Source organism: Mastomys coucha, unplaced genomic scaffold, assembly GCF_008632895.1.
Source record: "Mastomys coucha isolate ucsf_1 unplaced genomic scaffold, UCSF_Mcou_1 pScaffold22, whole genome shotgun sequence".
NCBI lineage: Eukaryota > Metazoa > Chordata > Mammalia > Rodentia > Muridae > Mastomys > Mastomys coucha.
Window position 1 is genome coordinate 61,826,310 of NW_022196905.1, and position 15,451 is coordinate 61,841,760.

Consider the following 15,451-nt stretch of genomic DNA (forward strand, 5'->3'; position numbering starts at 1 on the left):
CACACACACACACACATTTAAGTACAAGAATTCTATAAATACAGTTTTTCTTCTTTTCTGACCTTCTCAAATCCAGGCTGAGTCAATTACTAAATATTTATTTCTTGAATATTTGTTTGGCAATTCAAGTTTTACACAAATTTCAATGGTAAGAAATTCACAAAAATAAATTTACATGCTAGGCATAAAGTAAGCATACATATCATAAATATATAATTTAATTATCATCATCCCACCCAATTTAGCTTTTTGAAGTTAAAATACATCTAAAATTTCTATAACTGGAAAATTTGATGTAACCAGAGATTAAATGAATATCTGTCAGGCATTGGTATTTGCAGGCATTTTCACTTTTACTTGTTTTATGATTTTTATATCTTTGTGAACCAAGCAATTATTATATTCTCTAATTTATAAAAATACTTTCCCAGGTTACTTTTTTGGAATGAAATTGAGAATGATGAGGGCGACACAGAGTGAAGAAGGAGTAGGAAGTTTATTTTACTTGAAATCAACTATCTACACACTCAGAAGTAATAGAGGTATTTGTGATCAAATTATATTATACACATTTAAATGAGTGTAACAATGAAATTCCTTGATTTTCACATTTAAGCTATACTAATCATTTTTAAAACATGAGGTTAATGCCATAAAGACAATCAATTCTCTGTATACTAGAAATAAAATAATTAAAAATAAAAGTCTGAAATTTAGAAAATTAATGGAATTTTTGTTTTTATTTGAGGCAAGGTCTCACTCTGTAGACCAGCCATGCTGTGTATATAGACCAAGTTAGCCTTGATCTTGTGACAATCATCCTGCCATGCCTTTCCCAAGTCTTGGATTTATTACCATACACTAATATATTTAGCCTAATTAATGAGTGTCTTATGGTCGAGAAAAAAACACTCTGGAGCTGCACTGAGAAAGTTATTAATAGTGAAAAATACTGGTAATTTTTACTTACAGATTAATTGTGCCTAAGGTGCAAGAAATAGAAGAACTTCTCAAGGTCACCTTGTTCCAATTTTTAAATAACTAAATGAAATCAAAATTAAATGTCTGCTATGACTTGAAATATATTAGTGCATTGACCTGGGTTGTGTAACTTAATATATACAAGTACTAATCTATTTTAACTAGATGGGAACAGAAAAATGAATTGCAAAATATGTTAATGAGATCAAAGATCTCAATATATACTGCATATTTCCAAGACCCAGAGGTCAAAGTCCCAGAAGGAGGAAGAACTGGAGGGGAATGAAATAAGTGCCAGGCAGAGTTTAGCTGTTGAATATCGAAACTTAATTTTACATTACCGTGTATGTGATACGAATATGCGTTGTAGAGAAAGCTTTATTCTTCATGTCATTATAGCTGAGCAAGGTTACATTTTATCTGAATAAAGATTTTTATTTTCTTATTATGACCCAGCAGTAGCCATTTCTAATTATGAAAATCATGATCTGAATACCAGTGATGATTAATTGAAACTAGGATCATTATAAAGGAGTCAGTTCCACTGACTTTGATTTAATTCCTTTACATTAGTTATCACAAAATTTTAAAATGTGCATTCCTTCAAGATTCTCCTTTGACATTATCTGTATCTGGATGCGTATGAACAGAAGAATAAAATCTCAAATTTTGGAGATGAATTTTGACAGACATATTAATTAATTTAAGATTTCACATTCAAATTATGCTATAAATACCACATGACTTGTTCTTGGAATAATTAAACATATTTCCTTGTTTTAATAAGCTGATGGTCCCAGTAATTTAATTTAGCATGCAAACATATTAAGCAGGATATATTTGAAATTTGGGATGTTACTGAGCAGAGTGATATTTAAGAAAGCTAGACAAGGACAGAGAATACCCAAGTAAATATTTAGGTTTTCTTAGCAAGTTCAGTGTATTCTCTGTGTATGTAGGCAAGAATGCATGTTCATGTTGTGCTAGCGTGCTATGTGTATATATATTTACATATAGGAAATAATGAGTGTAGTGTCTACAGAAGTGTAGTATCTATTCAACTGTCTTCTATGGTTTGTTTGAACATCATCTTTATCCATTTCTTTTCTTATTGAAGTATTTTCATTTATTTCTTACTATCTCTCCATGAGTGCTTTACTGCACAATACAGAGAGTTCAACCCAGCAGACTTTTAAACTTAAACTTTGGAGAAAGACAAAGTGAATTTTATTATGTAATAAATTATAAATCCCAAATAAATTTGTAGTTCATTATTTTGCAAAGTAAATGAAGTCTAGATTGAAGCAGATTTGAAAAGGAAGTCTATAGCTTTTAAGTTGTGGTCATCACAAGGTGCGACATGCCTTGTCTGAAACTTAACTCTTCATTTGTAAAACTCAGTACCTCATCTTGCTATTTGAAGTCTCAAAAATTTACTACAGAACACAGAAAAAATATTAAATAACTACAAGCAGGGAGCTATTGATTTTTGTCATTTTCTCATATTTTATATTTGCCCTATAATTCATTTCATTTATAATCAAACTTATTTTATCAACTTATATGTCAAAACCCCATTATCTTACTAACCAAGTTTTTCTTTTTCTATGAGCTACATAATACCTAAAATGAATATAAAAGTTATAATCAATATTTCTCATCATCACTTGTTACAATAAAGGCAGGGATATGGAGACCCAACTAATTGGCTATGGAGTCTCAACTTTCTGCATCTATTTTTGAGTTCTTTGGCTCTAGGTTTCTTAAATCACTTGTTTACCAGGAAACTGTTGAAGAAATCTATTAATTCAAAAATTTGATTGTTATAAAAAAGTTCTGAAGTCACAAAGATTCAACAAGAAGCATGTTAGCAGACAAATGGTACCATCAGAACATTTTCAATGGTCTGTGCTATTCCAAGTGGAATAAGTAACTGATTTTTTATGTAGTTGTACACATATGTTTTATTCATGTGTTGTATGTTTTTATAATGCAGTCACATTACCTAGCTGTTTACTACCAATTATGCCCAACACACTGAACTTTTAAACCAAATTGAAACATCTGTTATACATAGATAACTCTGAAATTTTTGAAATGTTTTCAACTCAGAAAAAAATGAGTGTTTATGTTTACTGAACAATTTTAGTGATTTGCAGCAGTCATTTAAAATCTGTCTCTCTAAAATTGTGGTGTATCAAAGGCAGTAGATTTGGGAATATGCTATCTATGCTCACAAACTATTTATCTTTCTTAGTAGAAGAGTGATCAGTCATCTCAGGAAAGTTTTATGGACCAAGATGTCTGGACTAAATATTTTATTTGTAATGAAAACATAACTGACCAAAGCTCACTTGATTATCTTTATTAAGATAGACATATAAGTAAATATATTTAATGGATTATGATATCTGTCAAAATGAAAGGAGATACAAATTCCCACAGATGCAAAACCAGTGATGAGGTAAGGTTTTGTTTAGAAGGTTGAAATGGAAGTCTCTCTTTAGACACATAAGAATCTCAAGACAGAATGTTCCATGAAGAACACAACATGGCAGGCCACAAAGTGATATGCTTTGTTGGAGAAAAAATCCAGAATATTGGAGACCAAGTAGGACCATTCTAGAGCACCCAGCCTATATTCTTCCATGGTGGATATTCAGTTCAGGAACCCAAGCTTTTCTATAATTGTGGTCATACTTAATTCTGTCCTGCTATATGTATAGAGGGCTAGTGATTTCAATTTTATTGTTTGGAAGTGCATTTGTCTACTAGTATGAGGACTACTTTTTCTAGACTGACTTCAATCCTCTAAAAAAGAAACTATTTCAGCCTAGCATTGCATTGAGTTAATCCCACAAATCACTACACAAATCCAGTCAATGAATTCTTTGTCACCACCAATGGAATAGTGCTTTCCTCCATATCAAACATTCTTTCCTGGAGAGAGGAGATAGGTCATAAAACCCAAGAAACTTGTGAATTTACAAAAACTAATGGGGCCTCTTTAAAAGTTGATAGAATTAGCAACAGAACCACTGAAGGAGAGGAGACTTTGTGGTGGAGCTGCCTGCATGCCGGGCAGAATCCAGGGATAGAGTTCCATGAGCTGTCAATCATGCCGTTGTAAGTATTCTAGAGATACAGTTGTCTGTTTGTCACCAGTTCCTAAACATAGATCTTCATCCATGTCCCTATATGGTAGTTCTGATAACTGCATCCATTCATCAAATTAGACATGACATAATTGTTTCTTTGGCTTGTTGGTGCTGTTGTGGCAGGAAGTGCTGTAAATCCTAAAAGACCACCAAGGAGCCAGCTCCGATATAATCACATTAGGGTCTATTACAGACTTGAGTTTGGGCCTACTCACCACTGATCCACAGGTTGGTTTGGTGAACTAGCCCGAACTCTCATCAGACAAGGTTTTATAGGAAGTGAGGTGGTGTCTAGACTGGCAAGAATCTAATTGAAAGTCTATTGTGGACCCACAGGTGGGTGATTTGAAGCAAGACAATAAACAATCACAAGTGGTCTGAAAGTACACCTGAAACAATCAGACTAATCTTTGATTAACTGTTGCTAGGAAGTAGCTAGGGAGTAACTCTGGCCAAGGGAAAGCTGTGGGATCCTTCCTGGTACTTGGATGCAGCTTGGGTTTAGTTGTAAGTCAAGTTTTCAAGCTTTTTAAAGTATTTTTTTTCTTTTAAGATGGAAGCAGATCCCCAAAATGGAGTATGTTTGGCCTTTCAGTACCCCATCTAGGGTCAATAAACATTTCAAGAAAAGTAATACAACACCCGTAGATGACATATCTTACTTTATAATGATAGCATTTCAGGTTGGTCTTTGATAAATTAAGGGTGAACTGAGGTCTGGCCTCTACATCAATAGTTTAGATCACTGCATATGATATATCATGACTGATCAGTAGATTATAACTGTAAATTAGACTCCTCTATGGTCCGCTTAATTTAATGTTATTAATTTTTCTAAAGCTATTCTCAGACTGTGGCTTTTGAGTTCATAGATTCATGTCTATGAGGAATAAAACAAAGGAGGCATGAGCTCCATTTTTATTAAATTATTTTATTTATTTACATTCCAAATGTTGCCCCCTTCTTGGTTCTCCCTCCCCAAATCCTTCACCCCCTCCCCCTTCCCCTTTGCCTCTGTGGCTCTTACCCACCAACCCACCCACCTAACGCCTTCACACATCAAACCCACTCTACTCCCCACAGCATCCCATGAGCTCATTTTTAAGGGGGGCACTCTCATGGTTTTTGTTCTTGGAAAAGGTGGAAGACTTTTAAAAATCTCTTTTTAAATTTTTTTTTAAATTGGATATTTTATTTAGTTACATTTCAAATGTTATCCCCTTTCCTGGTTTCCCCTCTGCAACCCCCATATCCCATCCTCCATTAACCTGCTTCTGTGAGGGTGCTCCCCCATCCACCTACCCACTCCTGCCTCACCACTCTAGCATTCCTCTACACTGGGGCATCAAGCCTTCACAGGACCAATGGCCTCCCTTCCCATTGATACCAGATAAGTCCCTTTTAGTACCTACAGTCCTTCCCCTAACTCCTCCATTGGGATCCCTGTGTGCATCTGTATTGGTCAGGATCTCTCAGGAGATAACTGAATCACTTCTAGCATCCACAATAGTATCTGGGTTTGGTGTCTGCATGTGGGATGGATCACCAAGCAGGGCAGTCTCTGGATGGTCTTTCCTTCAGTCTCTTTCCCTGTATTTCTTTTAGACAGGAGCAATTCCTGGTTAAAATTTTGAAGATGGGTGGGTGGCTCCATCTTTCAACTGGGGGTTGGGCATGCCTAACTTCTGGATATGGTCTCCACAGGTTCCCCCTCCCCTTTGTGGAGTATTTCAGCTAATGTTATGCCTGTGGGGTCCTGGAAGGCTCTTACTTTCCTGGCATCTGGGGCTTTCTTTTTGTTACCCCCAATTCCCCATCCCCCATTGCTACATACCTCTGTTCAATTTCCTGACCCTCTGTACATCTCCTCCATCTCCTCCCATTCCTAATTCATCTCTTATTTTCCTCTCCCCCTCTTCTTTTCTTCCCAAATCCCTCCCACCCTCTAGTTCCCTTGATTATTTTGTTCCCCCTTCTAAGTAGACCAAAGAAGACTCTTTGGTCTTCCTTCCTCTTGAGCTTCATGTGGTCTGTGAGTTGTATCATGTGTATTTCACACTCTTTACCTAATATTCACTTATCAGTGAGTACATACCATGTGTGGTCCTTTATTACTGAGTTACCTCAACTCAGGATGATATTTTTTTAGATCCATCTATTTGCCTGCAAATTTCACCTACTACAATTTAGTTTGTTGAAATTCCATGTCCTGGCTTCTAAAACAACAACCTTGTTCTATATGTGTCCTTCAGTGGAGCTAGCAGGGACCTGCACAAACTGCTTCTGCCATTTTCCTTAGCCAAGTCTTTCCTTTTCTCTGGTCAGCTTTGCTGTCTGGTACTAGCAGCAAATGCTCTCCCTTACCTTTGCACTATTCACGTGTAATTGTTTCAACACTTTTTTAACAATAAAACATGTCTTTAAACTTTAGCTTGTGTTAGCGCTGTAGCACTATTAAGGCAAAAAACAAACACCAACAACAAACCAAGCAACCGTCCAACCAAAACCCAGAAGTACATGTTAATTGATTTATCTTCAGGCCCTTTATCTAATAGTATTGATTTTCTGATTCTTTCTACTTTCTCCAACTAGTGTGCATCATTGACTCACTAAAGTCTTATTACTTTAATTTTGTCATAACTGAAGTATTCAACAGGATTCTTTCAAATAACTATTGTTTTGCTTATTGCTCTTATCCTAATAAATATTAAGCAGTTCTCTCTGTCATGTTTACGGAATGAAATTAGGATATATTTTCTCATAATAATCTTCTATGAAATACTTGAGAATAGTCTCAGAAGAGTCTTTTATTAGGACATATACTTATGCTTATAAGTTAATGATAATAGGAGAGCTTTTTGAATAAGCATATTGTACTTATCTGCTCAAGCTACTTAGCCAACTTTCTAAGTCAAATGGCTGTAATAAGTGATGACTCCTTTAAGTGAGTACATTGAAAGAAGCCCTTGCTCTGATATGCAAATGCCTGTTTTGGCACATTATATTAATATTTGCAGAAGACCCTGAATTCCTAATGTTATGGGAATTTAAGACACAGCAGACTGTTGAGATGAGAAAAAGAAATAAAAGGAAAGACGGAAGGGAGGAAGGAAACAAAGAAGGGAGGGAGGAAGGAAACAAGGAGGAAAGGAAGAAAAGAAGGAAGAAAGAAAATGTCCATCCATGTATTTTTGCAGTTTTATGCTGATCAATAGTATCTCTAAGGGCAATGACACATGTTCATCCATGTGGAAGACTGATGGTTGGCTGAATATCCACATATATTGCAATATTCTAGTATGCCACTTTAAAGACCTAATCAGAAGATATATTTGCACTGTCATTTAACATCTTGATTAACTACTGGGCTTTTGTGTCTAAAATTGTGTATAGAGAAGTTAATTACTAAAGTAAATTAAAAATTTCCTGATTTCCAAGTCCATTAACAAAGCGCATCTTTTGCTTTCAATCCTGCTTGATTGTACTTTTGCCTTTTTGTTAACGAACTGTGATTTTGTCTAGTAATGAATAAACCCATAAACCATCTGGCAGTTGTCTCATGGCTCACTACATGCTATGGGTCACTCCAAAAAGTTGCCTCAGGTGACATTTAAAATGTTGCATGCAGAGAAAATCACTTTGTTTTATGGAGAACAGAAGTTTGAAAAATGAGACCTTTCACCCTTCTTGATATCAATACCTAGACTGAAAATATTGCCAGAGAAATCATAAAGGAACCCTTAATTCTTGTTTTGCAGCTGTACATTATGAAGGTCTATATATGTGAAATATACACATACATACTCTTATAATAGCTAAGATAATAAGATTTGTAAGATGGCTCTGACATCTAGCACATTTGCCATTTCTTAATTATTAATGGTGTGACTACATATTACTACAGTTTTTGCAAAGCTTTGTCAATATTTCATGAGGACTACAAATTGGAAGTTTACAGTGATACTCAGGCATTCTTTCAAGGGTGGATTTTACCCCTAGAGACCTAATCATCATAGATATGTATCATTAGTTTCTTTCTACAAATGCTACTGTGTATTTCAGCTTTTAGTTCAGAGCCTACAATTGACTTTGGTGTCTTCTGTGCCTAATTTCGTTTCCTGGAAAAGAAAATTACAATTAGTATTCTAACTTGTAATCTGTCATTCTGTTGCCAGTTGAGAGTAGGTTTGCTGTGGCTAGAGTATTGTGTGAAAATATTTTGAAATAAAACTTAGTGGGAAGACAGTATCCAGAATTCACGATGCATAAACAAGATGCATTAAACTCACAATTTCATGCAAAGAAGATAAGCCATAATTCTGCTATGCAGCCAGGAGCTAGATCATGATCTATACAGAAGAGGTAGCCTATAAAACATGTTATATAATTGATTTGTTTGCATAGCCTTCAAATGGAAGTAAGTTTTATATCATTGTTTTATGAGAGAATGATCACTACTTATGTCCTGAAAGTCAGAGGAGGGAATGTTCGTTTGGCTCTGGTTTCATGAGAACTGAAAAGCAATTTTGATATCTTAGAAAAGATCTTGGATCTTTTTTTCTAAACTATGGCTGGGTATATAGAAACAATTCAGTAACTTTTTGAAGCCCTTGTGGTACTTGTCTATACATTTCAATACTGATTGAAAGTATGAGAAGAAAAAACAAAAACTGAAGTAAGTACAGTTACATGGCATGTTGTTATTTTATTTTCATTTTTGTATATTAATACCAAATAGTCACTCGTGTAACCAAGCATACAGAATGCATATTATTCATTGATGAATACTGGATATAGTCATTTTAGAAGACTCAGCTGCAGCAAGAGGGAAGTACTGAAAGGTTTTAGTCTCGATTAAGATAGCATGTTTCTTTTGTTGTATATTTGTTTTTTAGTTTTGTACTTGCTTTTGGTGGGTTTTTCTGTAATATGATTTCTATCAAAAGAAAATATTCTTAGACTTGATGCTAGAAACTTTTAATTCTGTGTTCTCCCTCCACTTCTGCTGTAGACAGGGTGGGGTGCGCCTATTGTTTTGAAACTGCGGAGGTTATTTTTGGGGAAGGCAGAGAAAGTTCAAACTACAGTTCCTAATTCTCTAAGGCCATCCTTTCTAACCTTTGTGCTTGCTCAGCATAAAGGTTGCAGGCCTTCTCCTGCATGTCCGATGTGGGAGGGTATTCTTAAGCAGTGTCATCTGTGTCCCTGCTCCTCCCCCACTGTTCTTTTGTTGAGATGACGCAAAAGGGCAGTTATTTTATACGTTGGGCTGCTGTGCAGAAACTGGTCCGGGTCTGGTGCCGCCAGCACAGATGAACGACGGAGTAACTGCTTCCCGGCCTTTTGTCCTGACTGCTGGCCTCCTCTTTTGCAACATTTGGTATTTTTAAGTGAAGGTAGTGAAGTTCTAAAGACGGGCTCGCCTCCATTCTTTCTTGCAGGAAGAGAGAAGGCTACCGGATCTTCAATGGAGACGAAAGTTTATTTTGAAATTGACGAAGTTACTTCCGAGATGGTAGACAACAATAGAGTCAAAAAAGAGAGTTCTTAATTAGGCCACTTTTTCCCCCAGCCACTGAACTCAGCCTGGGAAGAGGCTTCAGGCACACTGTATGACCGGTGAGGAGGGCTTCACTTCAGACACAATGTCGTCTGGACCCCTCTTCCCACTGCTTCTCCTTGAGAGGATACAGGGAGTGGGCAAAAGCCTGTGAGAGGAGTTTAGAGTGGGTGTGGTTTTCTGCGAGAAGCACAGAGGAATGGCAGGTAGAGAAGCCCTTTGGTAGATGCACCATCTGGCCTAAATGTCGTAAGGTCTGTAATGATAGGTTCATCCCTCTTCCTCTTTATGGGCAGATTGAAGCTAGGAGAATCTTTGTTCTTGGACAAAAATGTCACTCCCAGAAGGACGGGTCTATTAGTTAGGTCCTACAGCTATACCCCTCTGTAGCTGGCATTCAGATAAGTTGTAAGACGCTTTTGTTAAATTACATTTCCTGTTTGGTAAAGAGTCTTGGATATCAGGCTCATCAAAGCCAATGCCAGTTCACAGGTTCTGGCGGGGACTCCCTCACCCAATGAATGGGTAACTTCATATGGCCTTGCAGTATATGAATACCTCGTGATTTTATTCAATATTGGCCTAAGCTTAGGGTTCACAGTTAATAAGCAGCTGAGCATGTTGCGGATGTCTTCTCTAAGGCATTTAGGATTCTTATGCCCCTCAGTGAGCTTGCTCCTAAAGTTGTCTAAAGATGGCTGCTATGAACCATAAAGATCTCCATAACCATAAAGTATGGGAAGACACCCAAAGTTCATGTACCCATATTTGAGATTCCTGTCGTGCATGCTTACAAAAAGTCCTGAACACCAAATTGGTAATACCCACAGTGGCTGACAAGCTTTTACCTAATGGTGAATTTTAATCTGAGACCAAAGTTTATGATTTTAATTCTATAAATCTATGATGCTTTTACCTGGCTTTAAGTCTAGGTGAACTATGTTTGTGGCTTGCCTGAGAGTTGTTGGGGAAATAGGTCTGATCTTATTCCCTGGATCACTGCCCTTAGATGAGAAGCAGTAACTCTTCTTCCTCAAGTTGCTTCATGATAAGGTAGATTCTGAATCCACTCAATGACTTGGATTGATAAGATAATTGGGGAGTTATTACTCAATATTATTATGATGTTCAGTTCTAACTGGGTGGTGCTATGCTGCTTCTTAATCAGCACCTTCGCAGAGACTCCAGACCCTGTCAGGTAGTGTTGGGCCAACTTTACCTTGCATTGCATCCCTGTCCTACGGTCTTCAAAATTTGTATTGAGACTGGGAGTTCTCTCAGGGAAGCAAGACATGGAGCTATGGCCCGCTGTCTCCTCTTCATGTTATATTTGTTGGTGAGCAATACAGCAACCTCCTGGAACCTTCGAGGCTCCACTTGACTCCAACACAGCACAGCTGGCCAACAGTGCTTGTGACTGAGTCTCAAAAAAATTGTATTGAACTGGGAGTTTTCTCAGAGAAGCAAGGCACGGAGCTGTGGCCCGCTGTCTCCTCTTCATGTTATATTTGTTGGTGAGCAATACAGAAACCTCCTGGAACCTTCGAGGCTCCACCTGACTCCAACACAGCACAGCTGGCCAACAGTGCCTGTGTCTGAGTCTCATTTTAGTCAAGAATAATTTTGAAATAAGATATTAAGTTCTCTTGTATGACTAATGGTATAATAAGCCACTATGACATAGAGTAAAGGAGAAAATTGATTTCTAACCATGCTAGTACTCAGCATTTATGTTTGAGAATAAGGATTTATAGTAACTTAACTTTCTGAGTCCAGTGGGAACTGATGACTAAAATCTCTGCTATATTTCAAACTTACCCAGGCTACTGAGGTTTGGCCGAATCTTTAAATGTATGTCTGAAGTGTACTATTTTGTCCATTTTACTTTACCTCTATAAGTAAACATATTGTGCATGAATATGTAATTTTGAGGTAGAGATTATCAGTTGCAAGCCCTAGACTCAATTTGCCTTGCTACAAACACCTAGAATAAAGATATATATCTTCTAATATAAACCTATATTTTGGTGATTCCCTTTATATTAGAATGACTATATGTAGCTCATAAGTTCAAGTGCTTTTTAAAAGTTCATTCAAATAGTTATAATTTTCCAATTATCAGATATGCCTCATCTTAAAACTTACTAAAGATAATTTGGTTCTTATATTTTCCAAAGTTACCAATATCTTTTATTTTTTAACCAGGACTTATGAACTCATTCTTTAATGTGTGGTATGTAGTTCTCCAGGTCTTATTTGGAAGCTTCATCAGGAAGTACTATTTCAACAACCTAACTCAAGTGACACTCTGGCCATGTTCATTTGACTCCTGAGCATCAAGAGGACCCAACACACAAGGACATTTGTTCGATCTCATTGGATAAAAAACAAAAAAACAACAAAAAAAAAACCTAACAGACTCACTCTTAAGCACCTCTTAAGAATTCACAGCTTTGTAACCAACTTGGGTCCTATCTTTAATAATCTGTTGCTGAGTTTCAGGCTTGTAATGTGTTCTCTGCTTAATTTCCTTGCCAGCAGCTATGGTCTTATAGAATCTCTGTGATCAGAAATGCCATACATTGCCACCAACACAAAGAATAAGAAGGAAGGTAAGAAAGAGTTCATTAAGAATCTTTGTAAAATATTAGGCTGAGACTGTACACTTTTAAAACAGGTCAGCCATTGCATACCTTTGAAATTTCATTCAGTTTTAAGCACTCACTTTCTGATACAGTAAACTCATCAAAAACACATGTTTTTTAACACTATCATATTCAGATTCTGTTCAACTGATTTTGTAAAGACATATATTTTATAAGATATGCTTAGAACTATCAAAGCTAAAAGAAATCAAGTACTTAAGATTTTTATGCTTTCTTTTTTTTCCTTTTCAGTATTGCATCTATAGAAAAATACAAAAGAAATGCATCAACTTGTGGATAAGATGACCACCTAAAAGCCATGTTGGAAACAGTAACTAGTTATGGAAACAAAAGGAACAGAAATAATACCTTACTTCATCAGCTTCTTGTATAGTTCTCAGAATCCACTGATCAAGCCCCAATCGACTTCCTCTACCATGGACTAGACTTGTTGCTGGGACTATTACCAACACCACAATGCATAATGTGGCAGGCTAAAAGACCTCCTCCAGGAAATTTTAAAAAGCTGCTCTAATAGGGAGTTTACAGAAGAGTCTCCAGTGATTCCTGCAGAAACTGTCATAAGCACTCTGACAGTAATGGGAGAATGGGATTAAGTACAAGCTCTGAACAGGTGTTAGAAACTGCATAGCACAGTCTCCAGGGTTAAGCAGAATTTGCCTGAGCTACCCCAAGTTTTTAGATCAGTCAAGTTAGAAAACTCAAAACAGAAGTGGAGATGAGGCTCTTTAAAAGAATAGTACTGGTAAAGAACAACAGAATATATATCATGAAACAAACAGGATAACCTAGAAGACCATAAATTAAGGCAGCAGATCACTGATTAGTATAAATCTAGTAAGGTCTGTATTTTTAGGTTCCTTTCCTTTAGGGGCAGATTGAAGCTGGCAGAATCTTTGATGTTGGAGAAATTGTCCTCATCCAGAAAGGTTCTTTTTTCCAGTGTTTTTTAGTTAATTTAGTGACAAAGTATAAGACAATAAGTGTCTATGTAGTGCTCAGTCAGAAATCGGGTATCTATATCCCAATTTCTCTCCCCAAAGGCTCAGGGAACATCGCGGAAGAGGAGGCGGAAAGATTGTAAGAGCCAGAGGCGGGGAGGACAGCTGAGAGAAACTGTCATTTGCACATGGCAAGAATTTTCACTTAGGAACTTAGAGCAGTTGTGGTTCCCAGAACAAGATTCGCTTAGGCAACATGTAATGGGGCAAGGGCTCAGGAGGCCAGATGAACAGCTAAAGAGCTATGTAGCTGTAGGATGGAATGCCCGTTTTGCTCAGGAATGTGGCACATTGTTAGGTATGCCTTAGTTTTTGACCCTACATTCATGTACCTACATTCAGTACTAATAGGACTCAACACTATTGAAAAAAGTATATACAAACTAAAAGGATAAAATCGTGGGACTGTGAAGACCTAGGAGAGGCTAAGGAGAACAGCTTGGAGCTGTGTTTTATTAAAAAATTATATTGTGCTTACTACCACCAGTGTTGACTGTGTAATTTACACTCCATTGCTGTTGTTGAAACTTAGGCTGTTTACAATTTTAGATACTGGTTTTGCCTTAGTTTTGTGTTTTTAGATTATCAGTTTTTAAAGGTTTATTTTTAGATTTAGTTTTCTGTACTTTTATTTAGATGGTTCTGATTTTTAATTTGGGAGTACTTTTAATTTTCCCCTTTTTTTTATTTTTGGTACTGGAATATGTTTATTAACTGAAAATTGATTTTTCTATAGTTCAATATATTCTGAACATATTTTTTCCTCCCTCTACTCCCAGCTTTCAACGACTTCCCATCATCCTCAGTTACACTTCCCCTCTGTCTCACTTCAGAAAAGATAGGCCTCTAAGAGATAACCAAACAGCATGCACACACACACACACACACACACACACACACACACACACATGAAAAATAAGGTAGAAATCCTCATACCAAGACTAGATAAGGCAAGCCAACAAGAGGAAGAGAGTCCCAAGGGCAGGTAAAGTGATCAAAGACATAACCACTCCCACAGGAGTCCCACAAAACCATAAAGCTAATAGCCATAACATATATACAGATGACATGGTGCAATTCCCTGAAGGTCCCATGCTTGCTGCTTAGTTGCTTATGTGGGCAATGTACTCTGGGTATTGTCCATCCCCTCTGACTCCTACAACTTCTCCATGTCTTCAGTTGGATTTCCTAGGCATAGAACTGGGGTGGAGGCTAATGCATGCCTTCATCTAGACTTCCACTCTGCATAATTTTTGCCTTTGTGTTTCTGCATTGTTATCTGCTGCTAGTGGAAGCTTGTCTGACAACAGGGATGGACGGGACACCATTCTATGAGTATACCAGAATATCATTAGGAATTATGTATTTTGGTTCTACCTTAGGGGTCTGGGCTATTGATTCTCCTGTTCCTTACCATCCAAGTACTGTAGAACATCTACTCCCTCTTGTAGCTTAGGAATCAAAAATCAGACCCTGGTTGGCTACGCTTAAGTTCTGTGCTACCCTTACCCCAGTACATCTTGTAGACAGGACAGATTGTAGGTGGAGGGTTTTGTGGCTAGTTTAGTGTCCAGTTATTCTTAGAATAGCCTGCAGATTTCATTCCCACATCAAAGAACTAGATCATAGGTTGCCAGGTTCCAGCAAGGCACCAGATTGACCTCTCCATGTACAATGAGCTGTATGGATTCTTCGAGGTGATGAGGCTTTACTGTCTATTTACACAGAGCAACCCTCTGTCCTGTCATCAACATGAATTGTTTAAAGATATTCATGGGTTCATTTTCATTAAACTCTAGAAAGTCTTTAATTTCTTTATTCCTTCCTTGACCAAATTATCATTGAGTAGAGTGTTGTTAAGCTTCCACATGTATGTGGGCATTCTATTGTTTATGTTGCTATTGAGGAGCAGCCCTAGTCCATGGTGATATGATAGGATACAAGGAATTATTTCAATCTCCTTGTATGTGTTGAGGCCTGATTTGTGACCAATTATATGGTCAATTTTGGAGAAAGCACCATGAGGTGCTGAGAAGAAGGTATATCCTTTTGTTTTAGGATAAAATGTTCTATAGATATCTATTA

The 15,451-nt window shown here is 37.0% G+C and overlaps 1 long non-coding RNA gene across 2 annotated transcripts; it reads left to right on the forward strand.

Annotated features, from left to right (window-relative positions):
• The first annotated feature begins 9,384 nt into the window (after window positions 1-9,384).
• Window positions 9,385-13,847, forward strand: LOC116071134. Of its 2 annotated transcripts, none has more exons than XR_004110720.1 (3): window positions 9,385-9,535; window positions 11,905-12,311; window positions 12,597-13,847. It is a non-coding gene; the product is annotated as an uncharacterized LOC116071134 (long non-coding RNA). The 2 variants fall into 2 exon arrangements; XR_004110721.1 differs by having other exon boundaries at window positions 11,941-12,311.
• Window positions 13,848-15,451: the final 1,604 nt, after the last annotated feature.